The sequence below is a fragment of the Antechinus flavipes genome, chromosome 5 (assembly GCF_016432865.1).
Source record: "Antechinus flavipes isolate AdamAnt ecotype Samford, QLD, Australia chromosome 5, AdamAnt_v2, whole genome shotgun sequence".
Lineage (NCBI taxonomy): Eukaryota > Metazoa > Chordata > Mammalia > Dasyuromorphia > Dasyuridae > Antechinus > Antechinus flavipes.
The window spans coordinates 299,296,960-299,319,853 of record NC_067402.1 but is presented as its reverse complement, the minus strand read 5'-3'; positions in this window follow the sequence as shown (position 1 = coordinate 299,319,853).

The window sequence follows — 22,894 nt, the reverse complement described above, 5'->3', positions numbered from 1 at the left end:
TGATTGATTTAATCTTACACCAAATAATGGTTCCCTAGTGATAGAATGATTGGTTTATATTCCATATACTGTAATGATGTAATTAATAGAGTATATAAACTGGGACAAACTCACCCAGAGACAGAGAAGACTTGACCACCATTCTGGTGGCTCTCCTACTGAAACCAAGACCCATTCCCGAGGACCTCCAGAAAGTTACCCCGGCCCCAGGAGAAGGAGACAGAGTGTGAAGGAGACAATGAAGACGCAGGACTTTATCCCTGACTATTTTCGTGGTGATTATTCTGCTGAGACAAAGCCTGGTCCCCGAGACCTTCAGAAAACCAGCCAGGACATTCCAATACTTGCACTGGCATCCAGTCAAGTGAAGGCAGAATCAACCCTTTGCAGTCCGTAAAGCAAAACTGACCTCAAGACTCTGATTTGCTCCATTTATCTTTCGAAGCAGTGGCAGCCGAGGGAATTTGGTGGGCTGGATGTTATTTCTAGAATGAGAAATTCCATGATTCACTTGAAAAACACAACTTAAATCCTTTAGATGGATTTTTTTAAGTCTCTCAGAAGCCTGAATCTTTATCCAGTAAACAAGTTCTTCTAGGGTCTTCCCGCTGCTTGTTCTTGATCACACTAATTCCTAAATGAATGCAGTTCCTAGACAAAGCTTGCCTGGAGAAGTCAGAGTGAAGCAGGTAGGACATTGTTCACTTGTCCAGATGTTTACAAGTACTCTCATATGGTCTGGTAAGCCAGTTCCAACTTTACCAGATTCCAAGCTACAAACACACACACACACACACACACACACAATTTTCTGAGATGTGTGTGTGTGTCTAAATTGTCACAGAGAAACTATCCATGTCTAGATCTAGAAATGTGTGTTCAGTTATGTGTAACTTAGAACATGACCAACTTACTTAGATTGTTTGTGTGCTTTAAAAAATGTAGTAATTCCCTAACATTTTATCTGAAAGAGACGCCCTATATCAGTCAGCTCACAAGCACACAGGGTGGCAAAGCACTAGGGCTATACTATAGGTACCATAATATGTACTAAACTATAGGTATGGTAGATACAAAGTCAGAAATAGTCCCTAAGCTCAAGAGCTCACAGTCTAGTAGGAAAGGTAATGTACAAGCTACTCTGTGCATACCGTGTGTGTGTGTGTGTGTGTATGTGTGTGTGTGTAGAGATATATACACACAAAAGTATGTACATACAAAAATACAGGTGTGTGTATGGTACACATAGGTATATAACGGAGCATGTTTATGTTTTGGAGATAATCTCAAAGGGAAGTTAGCACTGAGGGACCAAAAAGTCTTCCTGTGGAAAGTGGGATTTTTGTTGAGACTTGGAAGAAACTAGGGAAACCAGGAAGAAAGCCAAAAATCCCATCCCACTTGATTTCCCTGAACTTGATTTCCACTGAATGACTGGAATTTGGAGAAATTATCCCAGCAAGAAAAGGGAACCCCGATGGAGCTGCCAACTTGCAGTGAAAAGGACAGAACTGCCCTTATTTCCTTACGAAAATAGCTTCTCTCTTTAACAAAATCACTTCTTTTTGTCTCCCATCTGATCGTTTGGACGATGGCGGTTTGCACTATATCTGTGATCAATTTGATCCTGCAGGCAGACGCATGGAAATCATATAATTCCACTAATAGATATAACCACTATAAGCAGGAACCACTTCAGGAGCATCACGACTGAAACATATTTCCCCTTGCTCCCCTTGTGCTTCATTGCAAGTTTGCGTCCCATTTTTAAGGTCGCCAAAAGCGCTGAACTTTTGTTAGTTACCAGCTCCACGTGGATGTAGGGGAAGCAGAAATAGCTAATGCATGCTTTCCCCCACCTATACACACTTCCCTTGACTTAAGATTTTCAATTAAATATGGTGAATCGGGGATGACAACTTGTTACTTTGTTGTAACCCTCAAAATCATTTGAATTTCAGACTTCCAGTCTTTTCGTTTCAGTTTTAAATCTACTTAGGAATGAATTAATTTATCTAACACCCCTTGACAATAATAATAGCTGGAATTATATTGTTTGTAAAGAGCTTTACAGAGATTTTATTCTCTTAACAGTCATGGCAGCTTATTATTATTCCCATTTGACAGGTGAAGAAACTGAGTCACATGGGGGGTAAGTGACTTGCCTGGGATCACATAGCTAATAAAATGTCTGAGGATGAATTTGAACCCAGGACTTCCTGGCTCTCCACCCCGTGCTCTATCCACTATATCATCAGACTGTTCTGACCATTCACTTAGTTATAGTTCAGTTTAAACAAAATTCACGCAACCAGGATGTGATTGAACTTAGAGAAATTAAGAGACTTCATTAACTTGAGCAAACCAATAGCCTCAATTACAGAGGGTAATGTCCTTTAATTGTTTTTAAGGGCTCACTAAGGAGTTGTGTATTTGTTCATGGATATGTTCATATGTGCATATGCATATGTGTGCAATATTTTAGTGTCTCAATTTCCATTTTTAAATGAATTTTGAATTGAAGTGAAAATTCTATGTAGAAGAATAATTTGGAATAATTTCTTGTGTGCCTCAATGAAATACTACTAAGCATTAAAATGATGGAATATATAATTTTTTGTCTTTGTTTAATTAAAGCTTTTTATTTTCCCACATTCTCCCCACAATTTATCATTTTCCTTTTTTGTCATATTCACCCATCTGATAGATGTGAGATGGTTCCTCAGAGTTGTTTTAATTTGTAATTCTTTAATCAAAAGTGATTTAGAGTACTTCTTCATAAAATCATAGATCACTTTGATTCTTCCTCTGAAAACTTCCTGTTCATCTTTTTTAACCATTTACCATTGGGGAATGACTTGTATGCTTATAAATTGACTCTGATAAAGGCTGCATTTCTCAAATATATAGAAAAGTGAGTTAAATTTGTAAGAATAAAAGGGGTCTTGGGGTTGATCAAATATTAGATAACTGTGGTCATTGACTATATCTTAGGTGCCAAATCTATTCCACTTATTCTTCGTTTTATTTGTTAGCCAATACTAGGTTCCTACTTTATTATACTACGGTTTAAAATCTGATATTGCTAGGTCAACTTCCTTTCTATTTGTTTCATTCATCCCCTTGATATTCTTAACTTTTGTTCTTCTAAATAAATTTTATTATTGATTTTTCTACCTCTACCAGATAATTTTTGGTCGCCTGATTGTGACGGCATTGAAGAAGTACATTAGTTTAGGCAGCATAGATTTTTAAAAATTATAATTATATTGGCTATGTCTCCCCATGAATATTTCATGTCTTTTCAGTTGTTTAGATCTAACTCTGGGTGAAAAGTGTGTTATAATTATGTTCATCTAGTTCCTGAGTTTGTCTTAGCAACGGTCTACTTCACATATTCTATTATTTACAGATATTTTAAATATAGAATTATTATGGAATTAAAGAATTAGTATTATAATTCTATACATTATAATACATAGATATATAATATATAGAATTAATTATAGAATTAAATTAAAAAGAGAAAGAGAAATTCTATTGCTTGATACTAGGATTGGTGATAATATAAAGATAATATAAAGAAATTCTGATGATTTACATAGTTTTAGGTCATAACCTGCTATTTTGCTAAAATGGTTAATTATTTCAAGTAATTTTTTATTGATGCTCCAGGGTCTTCCATATATAATATTGAATCATATTCAAACAGTGATGATTTTGTCTCCTCATTGCTTACTCTCAATCCTTGGATTTATTTTGCTCTTGTTATTGCTATAGCTAACTTTTCTAATATACTATATTGAACAACGTGATTGTTGTGCCACAGTTTCCTTTTATTATTCTGACTCAGTTTCCTAAAATTCCTAATCAAATATGCAAACTGAATTACTAGTTCTCCTGCCGGAAATTTTTTTTCAAAGCAATTAGCATCAACTTCTTTGTTCTTTAGAGTTCTTACCTTTCCCCAGGCTGAGCAACAACTTCAATCAAAGATCAAGTTTTTATTGCTCTTTTCCCTTTACTCTTGCTAGGAGGCTTTTCTGCCAGAGTTTAAAGGGAGCTAAAGTTTTCTATTCCTTTTGTTTTCAAATTAGCTAAGGTTAAGACGGTAAAAACCTCAAGCAATTTTTTATGCTAAATACATTTCCACATTGAGATGACCCATTAACTATTTACTTAATCACCATTCTTAAAACTTGAACAGAGCTCTTAAAACAACAAAACAGACAGACAAGCCACCATCACAGTCTGCACAATTCCAACATTTAACAGAAATTCAACTTATACAAACTAGGGGCGCTCTGGAAATTTCAGGAATGCCTGTGAGAAAAGTTTTCAGCTCGACACTCTTCCTTCTCAGAAACCCAAATGGAGACTTTTAAAATAGGCTTCCAAGCTCCAGTTTGGTCTTTTTCTGTGTCTTTCACACAGAATGCCCAGATATTTAAAAAAAATACCTAGAACCCAGGATTATGGCTGAAGGCACCTAGACCCAGAACCCAGAATTGTGTTCCAGAATATCCAGAACCAGATGGTGCTTAAAAACACCCAGATTTATTGTCCAAAGACTATTTTGTCTTAAAAGACACTCAGAAGAGATGACGTTCCAATGGCGTCCCATTGAATGCCTCCCAGATATTAATGCCGCCCATGTCTTCTTTTCTCTGGGGCCCAAATACTAGCAACAGAATAGAACAACCTTCACTCCTGATCTCATTGGGAAAGGTTTAGTTTTTACAGATAATACTTGCTCATGGTTTGAGGTAGATGCTGTTTCTCGTTTAAAGGAATGATCCCTTTATTCCTAGAGGTAATAGAAATGGATGCTATATTTTTCAAAACCTTTTTCTTCATCCGTTGAGAAAATCATATGATTGCTGTTGATTTTGTTATTGGTATGGCCCATTATGTTGGTAGTTCCTCTAATAAAGAACCAGCTCTGCATTTCTGATGTAAATTCCACCTGATCCTACTACCTAAACCTTGTGATAGATTTTTCTCATTGCTTTGCAAGTATTATGTCCAAAATTTTTGTACCAATGTTCCCTAGAAAAATTGATCTACTATGTAAAGTTCTCTTGGGTTCCGGTTTTTCTGGGGTCTCTGAATGCAGCCTTCGTTTCAGTTCAGAGTAATCACCACAGCAACAGCCAGGTGTTAAAGTCCAAATCCTCTATCGTCTCTTTGGCTGGGTCCGGGGCCAGCTTTCTTGAGGTCCTCCAGAACGTGTCTTGGTTTCTGTGGGGGAGGCAGGAGGACCACCACCACGGTCTCTGGCTTCCCTAGTTCTGTCTCCCTGAGTTTATCCGCACTTATATGTTCTGTTATCATAGGTGTGACTCTTATGGAACTATATTAAGTACTAAGTACATGGACTGAACTAGAGAACTGTTAAGCACCAGGCTAAACAACCAATGTCTCTCAATTCCACTGAGTGAGCACCTTTGCTTGAAGTTCTGGCCGGTAACACCACCATTCTCTTTCTCTGTATTATCTCTTCTTGGTGTATTTGGGAGAAATAACCCTCTTGACAGTGAACTTGACAGGTATCCAGGAAAATTTGTTAAAGAATCTAAAGGAATTGTCTTCATGTTTCTGGCCAGAAGGGGGGCCCACTCCTCTTGAGGAAGAGGAAGCACTGAGTCTAGAAATGGGGGAAACTTCATACTTGCTCCTGTGATGCAGTTCCTCCCTTCGGAGAAAAGATTGATTCATTTTATCTGGGTAACAGTCTTTCTGATACGCCAGCTACGCGTTTCCTTTTAATATGTATAAAACATTCCCGCCCTCCTCCCCATCATATATTCCATGTTCAAAAATAGCTGAAAACTCTTCCTCTGGGGTATGTTGCTTAATATTCAATTAGCCTGTTAAGCAGGTGGTGATTTGGTCAAGTCACATCATTGACCCCAACTAGTTTGGGCAGGATGGGCTATTATCTTAAATTTTGATTTTCTCAAAACCACAAGACTCTTTGTGATTGGCTGAATCTACCTTTGCTTTCTTAGTCTCCCAATCTTTTGTTTGCTCGAGGCCTCTATTGATCACTTAATTGTTCTGTGAATCCTAATCTTCCTTAACCTCTCACATTCTGAAAACCTCTTGGTCTGTGGTACCCATTATCCCACATTAACTCAAAGCTTGCAACATTGTAGAAACCCAACTTTTCAGCATTTCTCACATTAAGATTTGGTGAGGGCACATTTTAAAGGATTTAGAAGGAAAAAAACTTTATTTCCTGGGGTCTAAAATTAGACTGGATGGTTTGGGCCATGGGGAAAGCAGTTTTTGGAAATGACATTCTGAAAACAAAAATGGCACTAATTTTATTGAGGAAGAAAAGTGGGAACTTGAGCAAAGAAATTTTAAAAGGGTCAATGGGAAACTCATCACCGCCTCATTTTTAGAATAAAAGATGGAAGCAACGGACAGATAACAAAATACAGACAGATACAAAGTGTTATAGTCCCTTTGTCATTGGGTTAGAATGAGCCCAGATGAGATCAGATGTGACTGATGATGTTGTTGAGCCCTTTAAGTCATGTCTGACCCTTTGTGAGTCCATTTGGGTTTTCTTGGCAGAGATGCTAAAAAGTGGTTGTCATTTCTTTTTTCAGCTCATTTTATACCTAAGGAACTGAGCAGAATGGGATGAAGGAATATTTTGACTGTATTGTGGATAGGAGCTCTGCTGAAGTGACTATGTTGGGACTGTGTGGTGGAATTGACAAAAATAATAAAGGGGTGAAGATAGAAGTACTGAAATCTTATTTTGCTTCAGTTTTCTCTGCCCGGAAAATGACCATCAGGTTGTGGCAAATAAAAGGAAATTAGTTAATAATGAATTGAATCTATGCTAAATTAGATCACAATGGAGCATCTAACTGCCCTCAACGAATTAAATCTCTAGGCTCAGAGGAAATTCCATCCCTAAGTACTAAAAAAGCTGTTTAATGTGCCTGCTGTATATTTCTCAGTAATTAAGAAAAAATATGGAAGGCACAAGAAATTATTTAGAAAAAGAAAAGGCAATTTTTTGTTAAAATTTTTCTTTAAAAGGTAAAAGGGTGAAGTTCTTCAAATTATGAGTCGATGAATTTGTCTTTAATTTCCAGCAAAATTCTAGAAACTAGAGACTTTAGTCATGGAAATCATTATTATTTGGAGACTGTCTAGCTTTGTAAAAAAGAGGTCATTCTAAACAAATCTCATTTCTCTTTGATAGTTTTTTGACTTGTAGAGCAGGGAAGAAATCTTGCTGTGGGAATCAAAAGTAGGGATGATGAGTCAAAGTTATAGAGAAGCAGATTTTGATTTGATGTAGATGGAAAATAATCCACAGTTAAGAGTTCATGCTGGTGCCTCAGAAGGAGATAGGTTCTCTCTCATAAGAATTCTTTAAGCAAAAATATATTATTGGAGGGGGATTTTTACTCAGTTAATCAACAAGTATTTATTAAGTGCATACTTGGCAATGTAAACAATATAACCCCTTATTCAAGTTTAGATTTGATTAGAAAATCTTTTAGGTCCATTCCAAATTGGAGATTTTATGATATATATTTTTTGGCATAATTTACCACAGTTTTAGCAAAACAGTTTCAAAGTCTTACATTCTTTCCTTGTGGGCAAGATGAACAGATGTGGGATAGATCCACATTGGGTGTATTTGGAACAGCAATAATGGACTGAACTTTATAAGATGAAATTTAATATAGGCGTATCAAGCCCTACACTTGAGTTTAAAGGATCAATGTCAACAAGTAGAGAATGGGGAAGGTTTGCCTCCACAATATTTCAGGTTAAAAAAAAAGACCTATGGTCTTAGTAGGCTGCAAGATTAATATGACCCAATAGTAAGATTTGCCAATTCAAAAACTGAGATGGTCTCAGGTTGCACTGAAAGAGACAGAATAGGAGAAGAGAACCCCATGGTATTCTGTGCTGGTCACAAGTCTATTATTTTGTTCTTGCATTCGATTTAATTCCTATTTTAGGAAAGATACTGACAAGCCAAAATATATCTAGTTCATGGATTCTTATGGATATAGTCTGGTAAAGCCAATGAAATCCCTTCTCAATATAATGTTTTAAATGCACCAAATAAAATATAGATTATAATATGAATAAGTATACACTTACAAAGAAAATGTATTATAAAGAAAACTGTATTTCTTCCTATTCAGGATGACAGATCTTTTGCAATTAATCCATAATCCTCAGGTTGAAAATATACTTTATTGAGAACTAGAGAGCGTGCCTGAAGTAGAAACCATGTCCTCTAAGAATTGTTTGATAGAATCAGGGACTCATAGCTAGCTAGGAAAAGAGGAGGTCAGCTGGAAAGTATTTTGTTCTTTTCATTTTTTGTTCCAGTCCAATTCTCCATGACCCCCATTTGAGGTTTTCTTGGCAAAGATACTGGAGCGATTTGCTGCTTCCTTCTTCAGCCCCGTTTTGCAGATGAAGAAACCAAGGAAACCGGTGTAAGTGACTGGCTCAGGCTTACACAGCTAGTAGGTGTCTGAGGCCAGATTTCAACTCAAGAAGATGAATCTTCCTGACTGCAAGCCCAATGCTCTATCCATTCTGCCCACTTACTGTCCAGCATTGCAGCATAGTGCAGTGTCCCCAAGACTGTATGTAAGACCCTGGCAGAGTGTGCTTGGACAGTCTGGTGCAGATATCCTAAATTTCAGCCAAAACATCTTGATGGCCATTTGGGAAGGGGAGGAATGGGACGCCATGGCTAAGGAAAGGAAATGAGATAATAGTGATAATGACGTATTACATAAGGTTTCAGTGTTAATGGGGATGAATCATTATGGTCCTATTGAGGATTCCTGCCGTCAGCATAAATATAGATAACATAATATTCAAGTTGGGATGATCTTCATAACTATATGGAGAATTAATTCTATGAAAGGATATGCTTATGGCTTTATGGATATGATTATTTATATAAGCAGTAGTGGAAGAAGATGCCTTTTGGCCTGATTTAAAGTTTACTGTACAGTAAAGAATTCAAATTATATTTTGAAGCCCATTTTCCAATTTTTTTGAGTCATCTCATTGTTGAGGAGAGCCACATCCATCAGAATTGATCATTGTATGGTCTTGTTGTTGCCGTGTATAATGATCTCTGTTTCTGTTCATTTCACTTAGCATCGGTTCATGTAAATCTCTCCAGGCTTCTCTGAAACTGGTCATTTCTTACAGAACAATATTTTTCCATAATATTCATATACCACAATTTATTCAACCATTCTCCAATTGATCGGCATCCACTTAGTTTCCAGTTTCTGGCCACTACAAAGAGGGCTGCCACAAACATTCTTGCACACACAGGTCCCTTTCCCTTCTTTAATATCTCTTTGGGATATAAGCCCAGTAGTAACACTGCCGGATCAAAGGGTATGCACAGTTTGATAACTTTTTGAGCATAGTTCCAATTCGCTCTCCAGAATGGTTGAATTTGTTCACAACTCCAACAGCAATGTATCAGTGTCCCAGTTTTCCCACATCCCTCCAACATTCATCATTATTTTTTCCTGTCATCTTAGCCAATCTGAGAGGTGTATAGTGGTTTCTCAGCCCCATTTTAGAAAGAGAAATAGAACAAGCTATTAATCAACTCCCTAAGAAAAAAATCTCCAGGGCCAGATGGATTTACATGTAAATTAATTTAAAGAACAATTCATTCCAATAATATGCAAATTTTTTGAAAAAATAAGGAAAAGAGGAATCCTACCAAATTCCTTTTATGACACATTTATAGTGCTGCTACCTAAACCAGGTAGGGTGAAAAAAGAAAAAGAACCTATAGACCAATGGATTTCCCTAATGAATATCGATGCAAAAATCTTAAATAAAATATTAGCAAAGAGATTACAGCAAGTCATTCTCAGGATTTTTTCTAGGTCAGTAAAATCGTTTTTTGGAAGTTTGATTGGCATAACACTAAATAAATAGATTAGTTTACGGAGTATTGTCATCTTTATTATATTTGCTGGAGCCCTTGATATTTCTTTCAATTGCTTAGATCTGACTTTATTTGTGTGGAAAGTGTTTTGTAGTTTTGCTTATATAGTTCCTGACTTTCACTTGGCAGATAAATTCCCAAATATTTTATGTTATCAACAGTTATTTTAAATGGGATTTCTCTTTCTATCTCTTGCTGTTGGATTTTGTTGGTGATGTATAAAAATGCTGAGGATTCATGTGGTTTCATTTTGTAACTTGCAATTTTGCTAAAGTTGTGCATTATTTCTAATAGCTTTTTAGTAGACTCTCTGGGGTTCTCTAAGTATACCATCACATCATCTGCAAGGTGTGATAATTTGGCTTCCTCATTACCTACTCTAATTGCTTTAATCTCTTTTTCTTCTCTTATTGCTGAAGCTAGCATTTCTAATACAATCTTGAATAGTAATGGTGATAGTGGGCAACCTTGTTTCACTCCGATCTCCTTGGTAATTCTAGTTTATTTCCATTACATATGATGCTTGCTGATGGTTTTAAATAGATGCTACTAACTGTTTAGAGGAAAAGTCCATTTATTCCGATACTCTCAAGTGTTTTTTTTAATAGGAATGGATGTTGGATTTTATCAAATGCTTTTTCTGCATCTATTGAGAAGATTACATAGTTTTTGTTAATTTGGTTATTGATACAGTCAATTATGCTGATAGTTTTCCTATTATTGAACCAGTCCTGCATTGCTGTATAAATCTTAGTTGGTCATAGTGTATTATCCTGGGGATGATTTTCTGTAATCTCTTTGCTAATGTTTTATTTAAGATTTTTGCATCGATATTCATTAGGGAGATTGGTCTATAATTTTTCTTTCTCTGTTTTCAACCTATCTGCTTTAGGTATCAGTACCATGTCTGTGTCATAAAAGAAATTTGGTAGGAATCCTTCATTCCCGATTTTTTCAAATCGTTTATGTAGCATTGGAGTTAATTATTCTTTAAATGTTTGGTAGAATTCACATGTAAATCCATCTGGTCCTGGGGATTTTTTTTTTAGGGCATTGATTAATAGTTTGTTCTATTTCTTTTTGACTAAGTAATTTATTTCTTCTATTGTCTATCTGGGCAATCTCTATTGTTGTAAGTAAATAACAACAAAATTCATCTGAAAGGACAAAAGAGCAAGAATTTCAAAGGAATTAATGAAGAGAAAAGCAAATGAAGGTGGCTCTGCTGTACCACATCTAAAACTATATTATAAAGCAGCAGTCATCAAAACCATTTGGTACTGGCTTAGAAAAGAGAAGTTGATTAGTGGAATAGGTGGAATGAATGAACAAAATAGCCAATGACTATAAGAGTCTAGTATTTTATAAACCCAAAGGCCCCACCTTTGGCGATAAGCAATCACTATTGGACAAAAACTGCTAGGAAAATTGGAAAGTAGTATGGCAGAAAGAAGGCATAGACCCACACCTAACACCATATACCAAGATAAGGTTGAAACAGGTTCATGTTTCCTTCACAGGCTAATAGTACACCATTTCAAAGTCTGATTCTTTTTGTACAGCAAAATAACTGTTAGGACATGTATACTTATATTGTATTTAATTTATACTTTAACATATTTAACATGTTTTGGTCAATGTACCATCTCAGGGAGGAGATGGGAGGAAGGAGGGGAAAAATTGGAACAAAAGGTTTGGCAATTGTCAATGCTGTAAAATCACCCATGCATATAACTTGTAAATAAAAAGCTATAATAATAAAAAAAAGAAAAGAAAAATCATATACACTTTAAAAAAAGGAAATAGGTTCATGATCTAGACATAAAGAATGATATTATAAATAAATTAGAAGAATTGTGGAGGAGGAAGGAATTTTTGACCAAACAAGAACTAGTGATCATTATTGATCATAAAATAGATAATTTTGATTATATTAAGTTAAAAAGTTTTTGTATCCCCCCAAAAAAAAATTATGCACACCGGATTAGAAGGGAAGCAATTAACTGGGAAAATATTTTTTTACATCCAAAAGATCTGATAAAGGATCTCATTTTAAAAACATATAAAGAATTGACTCAAATTTATAATACTTCAAGCCATTCTCCAATTGATAAATGATGCAAGGATATGAACTGACAGTTTTCAGATGAAGAAATTGAAACTATTTGTAGTCACATGAAAAGGTGCTCTAAATCACTACTGAGCAGAGAAATGCAAATCAAGACAACTCTGAGAAACTACTGCACACTTTTCAGATTGGCTAAGATGACAGAAAAAGGTAATGACAAATGTTGGAAGGGGTATGGGAAAACTGGGACACTAATATATTGTTGGTGGAACTGCGAACGGCTCCAACCATTCTGGAGAATAATTTGGAACAATGTTCAAAAAGTTATCAAACTGTACATACCCTTTAACCTAGCAGTGTTTTTACTGGGCTAATATTCCAAAAAGATCTTAAAGAAGGAAAAGAGACCTGTATGTGCAAGAATGTTTGTGGCAGTCCGCTTTGTAGAGACCAGAAACTGGAAACTAAGTGGATGCCGATCAATTGGAGAATGGCTGAGTATAGGGTATATATGCTATGGAATACTATTGTTCTGTAAGAAACATTAAGCAGGATGATTTTAGAGAGGCCTGGGGAGATTTACATGAACTGATGCTGAATGAAGTGAGCAGAATCAGGAGATTATTATACATGGCAACAAGAAGACCCTATGGTGATGGAGGTGGCTGTCTTCAGTAATGAGATGATTCAAACCAGTTCCACTTGTTCAGTGATGAAGAGAACTGTCTACACCTAGAGAGAGAACCTGGGAACTGAGTGTGGAACACAACATAAAATTCTCACTCTTTCTGTTACCTGCTTGCATTTTGTTTTCTTTCTCAGTTTTTTCTTTTTTTTCTTCTTAATCTGATTTTTCTTGTGCAGCAAGATAACTGTATAAATATGTATACATATATTAGATTTAACATGTTTAACATGTATTGGACTACCTGCCAGCTAAGGGAGGGGGTAGAGGGAAGGAGGAGAAATTTTGAAACAAAAGGTTTTGCAAGGTTCAATTTTGGAAAAATTACTCATGCATGTGCTTTATCAATAAAAAGTTTTAATAAGGAAAACTATTGGCATAACTAATAAAAAGCATATAATTACCTCAATAGATACAGAAAAAGTATTTGATAAAATCTAACACCCCTTCCTATGAAAAACACCAGAGAGTATAGGTATTAATGGAGTTTTCCTTAAAATGATCACTAGCATCTATTTCTTCATCTAAAAATTCTAACTACATTTTAAAAGTCCAAATAACATACTTCAGTCTGAGCCTTCATTTCTCCAGAATTAGCAGAAATCCTTTCAACCTATCCTTATGTGAAATTATCCTTAAAATCTTCTCATGCTCTTATATTGTTTGATGCTGTGTAATACTCTCATTTTTGTCTTAGTGAATGTCTAGCCACTTACCTTTTTGTTAATTACCTTATTACTTATATTGATTCCTTATGCATTCACCACAGTAGCTACTGCAAACCATTTTTATTCTTTTACCGATCCTCAATTCCTTTCTTTCTGAGCAAATGGTCTCTTGAATTACTTTAAGTCATTTTAATCTGAATAAATGGTTCTATGACTTTTTGGGGGGCTTAGAAAAATTATATACTTTTACAAATTGCTGAAGAATCCCCAAAACCTTTTGTTTATGTGAGGTAAAGCAATTGATATTTCCTATACTTTAAATTAGGAAGATACTTTTTAAAACATTTATGTTACTTCATTTAAAAATAACACTAAACCTGTTACAAGTTACATACATATTTTAAAAATAAGTAGGTTTTCTAAAACAAAAAACAATATGGGAAAGAGTTACCTTTATAGAATTTGAAAAATATCTTTAATGTTTGACTTAAGAGAAGACGCCTGGATTTTCATGTCTGCTTCAGCATTTGATTGGATGTGATATGTTACTGTGGTTGAAATATCTGAAGAACTATATAGTCAGAAAGGGGAGGAGAATTGCAAAAGGCAGATAAAGCTGTAGGAACAGTCAAGGATAAATAATCAAGGAAGGGAAATTAGATTTCATCTACAAATCCTACAAATCGTAAGTCAAATTTAACTTCAGGAGTACATTATATTTTGAGATGTAAGAAGTTAACTTTAAAAAAAATTACAAATATGCAACGAAGAATAATAAGTGTTTCATATGGAAGCCAAGGGCCTGTGTTCTAATCCCAGTTGTTTACTACTAATGTCTTCATTGGTATTAAGTATGGAAAATTGGGTCTCAGTTTTTTGATCTGTAAAAGGATGTCTAAGGTTCCTCTCAACTATCAATTTATTTCAAATGATAAATCACAATAGATTAGTTTTAATCGTCTTCTCTCTATTTACTCAGGCCCTCCTCTGATCAAAACAAACTAATGAGCATTTATTCAGTACCTACTATGTACCAAGAATTGTATTAAACTGATCAGATACTGCTAGGCTTTATAAAGAAGTCTAGCTCTCCAATTCCTCAATGAAAATAAGAGATCATTGAGGTTAAAAATCTTCAAGGAACACAAATCAATGTGTGTCCATCCTAAATAGATTCTGTCAAGATTTTCTTAAACATATGACACTAGGAAGTGAAATGTATGTGTCCTTGCAGGTTTTTATGTTTTTGTTTGTTTTAGTTTGTCGTGCTGCAAATTTTTTTTTTCCTTTTAAAAACACCATTAGCTGATAGATATTTCATAATTACTTCCAAATGTCAGACATAGATTCTTTTCAACATTGAAAGGGTAAATATGGAAGCAGCTAAATGAAAGTATCAGAGAGGGGGCAATGATTGCTTGAAATACCCAATATAATCATTAATTAAAATAATACAAATATTTTTAAAATATTAAAAAATAAAAATTAATTAAAATAGCCATTAATGGCTATTGTCATTTCTTAAGGATAATAATATAATAAACACTCACTAGGCCAAGTGAAGGATAAATTAATAAAAACCTTTTTAAAAATGCAAAATTATATGTCAAAAAAGTATTAATAATTATAGCTACAATTATATGAAGAATAGTGTTATTCCACACACTTATTGGGGGCAAACGTAAGAGATCTCCAAATACTTTAGGAAGGCAACGTGAAATGTGTGAACCATACTGAAGCTATTGACTTTGAATCGTGGGCCACTCACTTCTCTGCTCCAGTTCTCTTCTGTAAAATGGGCGTGTTGCTGCTGTTCAATCAGGCCACTCTTCTGGAGCCCATTAGGCTTTTTAATGCTGAGATGCTGAAGCAGTTACCATTTCTTTCTGCAATTCATTTTCTCCAGTTCATTTTGCAGGTGAGGAAACGGAGGCAGACAGACTTCCCAGCGTCCCCCAGCTCGTGAGTATCTGAGTCCAATTGGACCTGGGAAAGCTGAGTCTTCTCCATACCGGGTCCAGAGCTCGGGTACCTCCGGAAAGCTGCCCCCAAATGGGGGTGAGACTCCTGCAGATCCACCAGGACTAAATCTGATCCACAGTCTGGGAAAGGCCGGCTGATCCTCTTGCTGCCTCCTGTACCACACTCCCCTAGCTCTTCCACGTGACCACTACCACCCAGCCGAGTGTGCCCCGGGCTGGCACCAGAACCGGGCAGAGGCAGAGGAGGGGGAGCCTCCCACTACCCTGTGCCATCAGCCCTCCGAAGGGACCCAGCGGGGCTTGACCTCCCAAGTCCAGTTAAGGGAAGCCAGGGAAGGCAGGGAGGGGGTGCAGGGGATTCAAAAATCCGATCTGCTCTCTCTGGAAAATCACCTTTCTCTCCCTTGGCTCTGGGAAAGGCTTGGCAGAAACAGCTTTCAGCCCGTAGAGGTCTTACCAGTATGTCATCCAATAACTTAAGAGTCAAGTCACAGTAACTGGAGGGGAGGGTGGGCAGGGGAGAATTGGGGTGGGGATCGGCACCTAAGGGTGAGGCTTTGGATGTAAAGAGGAACTTGCACCAGCCTCTTCTCCCTCTGAGCACCCTCTCTGTGTTTGCACTGGGTACAATGCCCCCCTGCCCAACCTTAGGTCCCTGCCTCCAGCAGATTTGCCGAACAGGTTCAGAACTCAGAATGGCCAGTCTTAGCCAAGACTGGGAGGGGAAGGCTTCAGGTCCAATATGCTTAATCCCGGGTATCTTTTCTTCTGGAATAAATAAGGAGCAGGACCTCTCTGTAGTGGGCACAGCTATCTGGGTCGGGAAAGCAGAGAACTGAAGGGGCTGGGGAGTGCTGGGATGAGGCATGGGCTGGAGAAAATTGACTTCATTTCTCTTTTGGAAAGCCCTTATCACAGAGATTGGTACACAGTTGGCGCTCAATAAGTGCTTCTTCCCTTCTTTTCCCTTTCCTCGCTGAATCTCACTTTTCTCTCTGTAATATGTAGGAGATTAGAAAAAATTTCTAAGCAGCCTTTGGGTTTTAAATTCGTGTTTAAATCCTGTGGCCGGGGCAGGTAGGTGGCGCGGTGGATAGAGCACCAGCCCTGAAGTCGGGAGGACCTGAGTTCAAATCTTGCCTCAGACATTTAACACTTCCTAGCTGTGGGATCCTGGGCAAGTCACTTAACCCCAATTGCCTCAGCCAAAAAAAAAAAAAAAAAAAAGCTAAATAAATAAATCCTGTGGCCTTGGAAACTTAAAGGGGAAGGGGGGGGAGAAGAAAGAGAAAAGAAGGAAAGGAGAGGAGAGAAAAGAAGGCAGAAGGGGAGAGAGGAGAGAATGGAGGAGAGGGCAGGGGAGGGGAAAGCAGATAATAAGGCACTGAGAGACAGACACAAGGACAAGGAGACAAAAGACAGGGAAAACACACATGGCGGATTTCGGGCCAATCTCGGGGTCAGGAAGACCAGGGTTCAAATCCTGCCACCGGCACTTCGTTTTGTGACTGGAGACAAATCCTTTAGCCTCCGAGCTCCGGGGCTCCCTAATCTGATCAGTTCTAAATCAAGGGCAGATCTGCCTCAGTGAAGAGTCCGGAGACCTCATCCCTCCGGGAAAGCGCGGCTCGGGCCTCTGAGCAGACTCCCCCAAGGTGTGCACATGGGAATCTACGTCCAAATAGCTCCTTAGGCCGGGCTTCAGGCCTCGGGCGAGATGAGACTCGGCTCCAGGGGCTGATTCAGACGCCCGGGGCGCGCTCCGGCCTCGGGCCCACTTCGGGCCTCCCCTAGCTTCCACCCAGCCCCGGAAAGTAGGGGGCGGAAGCCTGGAGCCTCCCCATCTGCTCCCCTCCCCTTCTCCTCTGCAAGCTCGCAGAGGCGTGGGCTCTCCGGAAGGGGAGCCTGACAAGTTCCCTTCTGTCCCGGCCGCGTGCCGAGTCTTTCCCTGGCTCCGAGTCCGGCGCTCCCTTCCCCTCCCGCGGGGGCTCCACCTCGAGTAGCCAGGGCTCGGAGGGGCAGAGAAACGCACCGTAGGACGCTGGGAGGAGGGATCGGGCTGGGCCTGGGCCTTCCCCTCCCATTTAGGATTGTAAACTCTCCCAAAGCTGGGCGCGTGGGGGAACGCTCCAGATCGGCCTCTGGGCATCGGAGGAGCCAGGGAGCGGCTCCCTGTCAGGTCTGGGCCTCGGAGTTCCTTTAAATCTAACCTAACAGCTTGGAGAGGCAACGAAGAAGATCTGACGTTCACGCACACGCGCGTCGAACTGTTTGCCAGCGCTGTCCACACAAACACACCTACGGGTGATGGCTTTCGAGCCTCACAGCAAGCTTGGGAGGCTTGCGCTGCAGGGCCAGTTCTCCCCGTCACTCATCGCCCAGCACAGTTTTAAAACTGAAGCCTTCATCCCGAGCAGATGGTGAAGTCCCCTCCCCATCCCGGCTCCGGCTCCGGCAGCCTCCCCGGGGGCTCTGGGAAGGCAGTGGTTTGCGGGGACCGCACAGCCAGTTGGAGTCTGGCCTAAATCCTGTCCACAGTCTAGTACTTCGTAGGCGCTTAACTAGAGCTAAAGGAGTCATGATTGTGGAGAGTGTTTATTGCCCTAGAACTTAAATGAGTGAATGGCCCAGGGCCACGAGAGATCAAAGCGGGATTCGAATTCAGCTCTCGTGGACTCAGAGGCCTGGGCTCTCTGGCCCCACTCCTCGCTGCCTCCTACTGCCCGCTCCGATTTAGGGGGATGGCCGGCGGGCCCAAGCCTGACTGACAGGAGCGGAGAAGGGCGCCTAAACCCTTCTGGGAGCTCGGCCACCCCCCTCCAAGGGAGACGGCCCCTCCCGTTTTGAACAAGTTTGGGGGGGGGGCGAGGCCAGGGATAGCAGTGTGTGCGGCTTTAGGGGAATCTAGCTGCGGCCAGTACGGTCAGAGCTCCCGGCTTAGGCTGCGGCTAACTTAGGCCGCCCCTTCCCGCGTGGGGACAGAGACGTGGCAGCTCAGGACTCCTGCCCTTCCTCGGCGGTGGAGCTGGAAGCGGGCACCCGGAGGCTCCATCAGTCTCTTAGGGTCCCCGGGGGACGGGGTAGTGGAGACGCGGGCGGCGGGGGAGGGGGGCGGGGAGAGAGGGGCCAGAATGACCCTAGCGAGGGGGTCAGTGAACTCCCGCCAGGGAGGGGCCCCTTAGGAGAGGATGGCATGGAGCTCCCGTGTCTGCCCAGCGTCCCCCGGGCGATTGGGCGGCAGAGCAGCCCCCGAGGGGTGCCCAGGAACACGTCGGTTTCAGAATGAGGAGAAAAGCACGGCCAGAGTTCTGGGATCTCATTCGGGAGGGGTGAAGTGGACGCCCAGCGGGCAGCTGTCCGCTGGCAGCGGGGGCGGCCGGCTCACGATGTTGTCTCTGGTCTTTTGGTACTTCCAGGAAATAACAAAAGGTGAGGGGGGGAGGAGGAGCGGCCATCGTGGAGCCTAACCCGAACGCAAAGGGCAGGTTCTCGTGGAGGCCGCCAAGGAAACTCGGGGACAGCGGAGGCTGAATGTAGGGGGTATAGACGTGAGCGCCTGGGCCTCCGAGGCAGCCTTCCCGACCCACGCGCCGGCTCTGGGGCTGCTTGGGGAGACCGACAGGAGGGAGCTAGGCCAGCCCTCACGGACCTGACCTTCCACAAGGAAGACCTCCAGGAGGTCTTCAAATATATGGGGGGGGGGGGAGATCTCTTGGAAGAAGAGATTGAGAGGAAGAGCAGGATGCGGAAACGGGAATGGAGGGGAGCTGGATTTGATTCCGCCCAAACCAAACCAAAGTGGGTCTAAGGACCTCGGACATTTGAACTTCCCTCTATATTCATTCTCATTCTCTCTCTCTCTCTCTCTCTGTCTGTCTCTCTCTCTCTCTGTCTGTCTCTGTCTCTCTCTCTCTCTCTCTCTGTCTCTCTCTCTCTCTCTCTCTCTCTCTCTTCGGCTGGAACTCTACCCCGGACCTGAGACCTGGATTTTCCTTGTAGCCCCGCTCCTGCTTTATACCCGCGTTTCGGGATGGAGCGCTCTGTGCAGCCCTGCTTTCCGTTCAGAAGAGCCGGCTCAAAGCCGACTTTATTTCATGGAAAGTGAATTGTGTGGATTTCCAGTCCCGCCCCTTCTGATACATTTTTAAAAATTATTTGTGAAGAGCGCGAGCCCCCAGCCCCCCTCCTAACCCCGGCTAGCCTTGCCCCGGATTCCATTTTTTGGAGTCCCACAAACTAATAGAACAGACTGGAACCACCGTCCAATAGTGCCACAGTACCAATAAGTAAGATAACCCGTTACTCTGAGGCCTTTAAGCGGATCTCCGCGGGTCGGGCCCACCATTTGCAGAATTTCTGCTCGGAACTCGTGGGCAATTAGAGCGAACTGGGTTTGGGAACAAACGGAGGAGCTTTCTAGTGCTTTATGGCTTCGTGAGCAGAGAAGCCTTGGTGGGAAAGCCAATTCTCCTGAGCTGGTCGAGCAAAGGAGTTTGGGGGACGCAAGGATCGAAGCCGCCCTCTCCACGTCTGTCCCCACACGAATCTAGGTTGCTTTTGTTTGAAACAGTCACAGGTCGAAATTAAGCGAAGTGGGGAGGAAAAAACCAAAACCAAAAAGGGTTCGATTTAGTTAAATACCGCTCTAGAGGACTGGACTGAGGAGAAATTTGACCTCACTAATGATGTCGAATCGTTTTAATTTCATTTTTTAAAAAAGAAAATTACAGTATTTAGCTTCCGGTATTTGTGTGTATATTTTTCTTTCATTAAAGACAAAAAATGCGCCCCAAGGAAGCTAGAGGATCGATCCCACCCCCTTCTCCCGGAAAATAACCCTCCGCCCCGACGACCCTCTCTGGGCTGTGAACGGCAAGTCGTAGGGTTCAAATTGGGTCTGGGTCTAGAGGAAAGAGTCGCCCTAATTGGCAACATACTTCTCGTTTTTCTTGCGGGCTCGCTTTCAGATCTCGTGGCGACCAGAAGCTTTTGTGTCGCTCAGATGTTCCGTCTGCATCTTAATAAGAACATTTTAGCAAGGGGACTTAGAAGCCGCGAGATAAATGAACAGGCTGGAAGGTGTTGGCTCTTCCGTGCTAGACGGCATCCTCCCGGAGAGGGAGGGAGCAGCTTTAGAATCGGGGGCCCAGAGAGCCCCCCGTTCGCACACGTCTTCTGGAGGATTTCGGGAAAGGACCGGACCCTGAATCTGGGTTTAGGTTACACTTGCAGAGCAAGGGCTGGATCGTGCGGACAACCCGAGAGGCCAGAGATTCGCGGTCGTTAGCAACAGGTTTTCCTCGCGAGTGTTTAATCCAAAACCCTGAGCGAGGCGGCTTGATAAAATCCTGATCAAGATCTTGATAAAGTCCTGATAAAGATCTTAACGAGTAGAGAAGGCGGATTTTTTTACAGAAGGAGGTGAGGCTAGTCAGCCAGGAAAAGGGCCCCCCCCCCCACTTCTTCCCTCCCTCCGTGGAAGGTTCCACCCCCTGGAAAACAAAACTTTGCCCCCGCCCCTTTTTTGTTCCTTTATTTGGAGGAACTGGGGGCTGCAGATCCTCAGAAGAGCGGTTTCCTGCGGGCAGCCTTCAAGGCTTCTCTGGCTCCACCTTGCTTTCTTTTCCTTTCTTCCTTCCTTCTTACTTTCCTCCCTCTCTCCTTCCCTCCCTTCCTTTTTCCGCAGTTCCTCCCTCTTTCAGCTTTTCAGAGCGCGCCTCGGTGGGTGCGAGCGCGAGCCGGAACCAGAGTCCCGGGCCCTTCCTGGACTCGGTAAGTGCTAGCCGGGCCTCCGGGTGCCCTGTATGGGAAGAGCGAGCAGATGTTGGTGTGTAAAGGAAAAGAAAAAGACGTGCCCGAAGTGGCCGTTTCCTCTGAGGTGAGCCAGCTGACCAGCCGCCTTCCTGGTCTGTCCTCGCGGCCCCTTGCCCGGCCGTGTGGCCCAGGCGCAGTCCCCTGAACGGGCCTAGCTCCTGGGTAAGGGAGCATTTTCCTTTGCAGCTCGGACTCGGGGTAGTAATCTTAATAATTTACTCATCCTTCCCGACTCCACGTCCAGGAAAAAAAACAAAAACAAAAAACTGAGTTATGAAAGTTGCCGAGTGGGAAAGAAAGCCTTCGGCGTAAAGCCGCTTCGGGGCCGAGTGAGGGGGGGGCTGCTTTTATTCGTTTGGGGGTCACCGTTGCAGTGCTGAGGATAGCGAAGTGGGGGAGGCTGGCTAGCCCTGGATAGGCTGGAGTATGATGGGCGAGCGGGCCCCGAGGAGCTGCGGAGGCCGCCCGGCAGCGCGAGAAGGGGGCTCCCCGACTCCAAGGCGTCAGCCCCGGGAACGGAGGGGAAGAACACCGCCTCGGAGCCGAATAAGAGGCGCTCTAGGAGCGCTCGGACAAAAGCAGTCACCAGAAGGAGTTGGGGGTTGGGGGATCTCCTCGGCGCAAAATTGGCTGGTGGGGAAAATAGCTGCTTTTTTAGTAGTCCCCTCGGAGCTCGCGGCCCCAACAGGTCCCCGCGCCACTGGGCGGCGGCGGGGGCGGGAGGTCACAGCTCTTTCCCAATCCCCTCCATCCAGCACCCAAGGCTCGGACGACGCCAGTCCTAACAGCACCGGGAGAGCAGCCCCGGTGGAGGCGGGAGAGGGGATGCGCGTATGCGCGTACCCACCCTCACCCAGACATACAGACACGCGCGCGCTCACACGGCTGGGTGCTCGGCCGCCGTCCCCTCTAAACCCTGGCCTGCGGCCGAATCGTGCCCGCCACGGGCATCCCCCGAGATGGCACGGCTTTGGGCTAGCGCTCGGGCTCCCGGGGCGGGGCGGGCCAGCCTGGGCTGCTGGGGGACGGTCTGGGAGAGCAGCTGGAATCGAAAGCTCGGGTCCGAAGGAGGGAGGAGAATCCAGAGCGGTGGCCCGAGCCGCTGGCGAGATCCTATGGGCCCCAGATCCCGAACCCATGGGCAGTCTGCTCCCACAGGCTGGCCGGGAGCCGGTCTCTGAAAGAGAGAAAAGAGGGAGAGAGAGCGCGAAAGGGAGAGAAAGCAAGCAAGCAGTGGAAGGGAAGGGGGGTTGGAGGAAGAGCAGTGGAGGGAAGGGGGCTGTTTGTTGTTTGTTGTTTACTGGCCCACATTCGGTTCGGTTTACACCTTTAACTTCCCCGCCTGGCTTAGGGCTCGCCTTACGGGAACATAAAGGCCGCTCTAAGGTTGCCACTTTTTAATCGAGCTATTAAGTAGCGATTTCTACCTAAAGGAAGCGGCTCCTTCCGCCCCCGCAGCCGCGGGCTCGCGCTGTTGCCGCCGCTGGCCTAATTGCGGCAGGTGTGAGCAGGGGCGGGCTGCGGGCTCCCGCTTCATGTGAAGCATTTTTATTCAAATTGCTTTCGGAACCAGCCTCGGGGTGCGGCAATCCCAGCGCACTCGGCCGTCTCGTGTTCTCTTAAACTTCTTCCCCTTTGGGCTTATCCAATTCAAAATCAACTTTCGAAGCGCCCCTCCCCCCAACTCCCCCC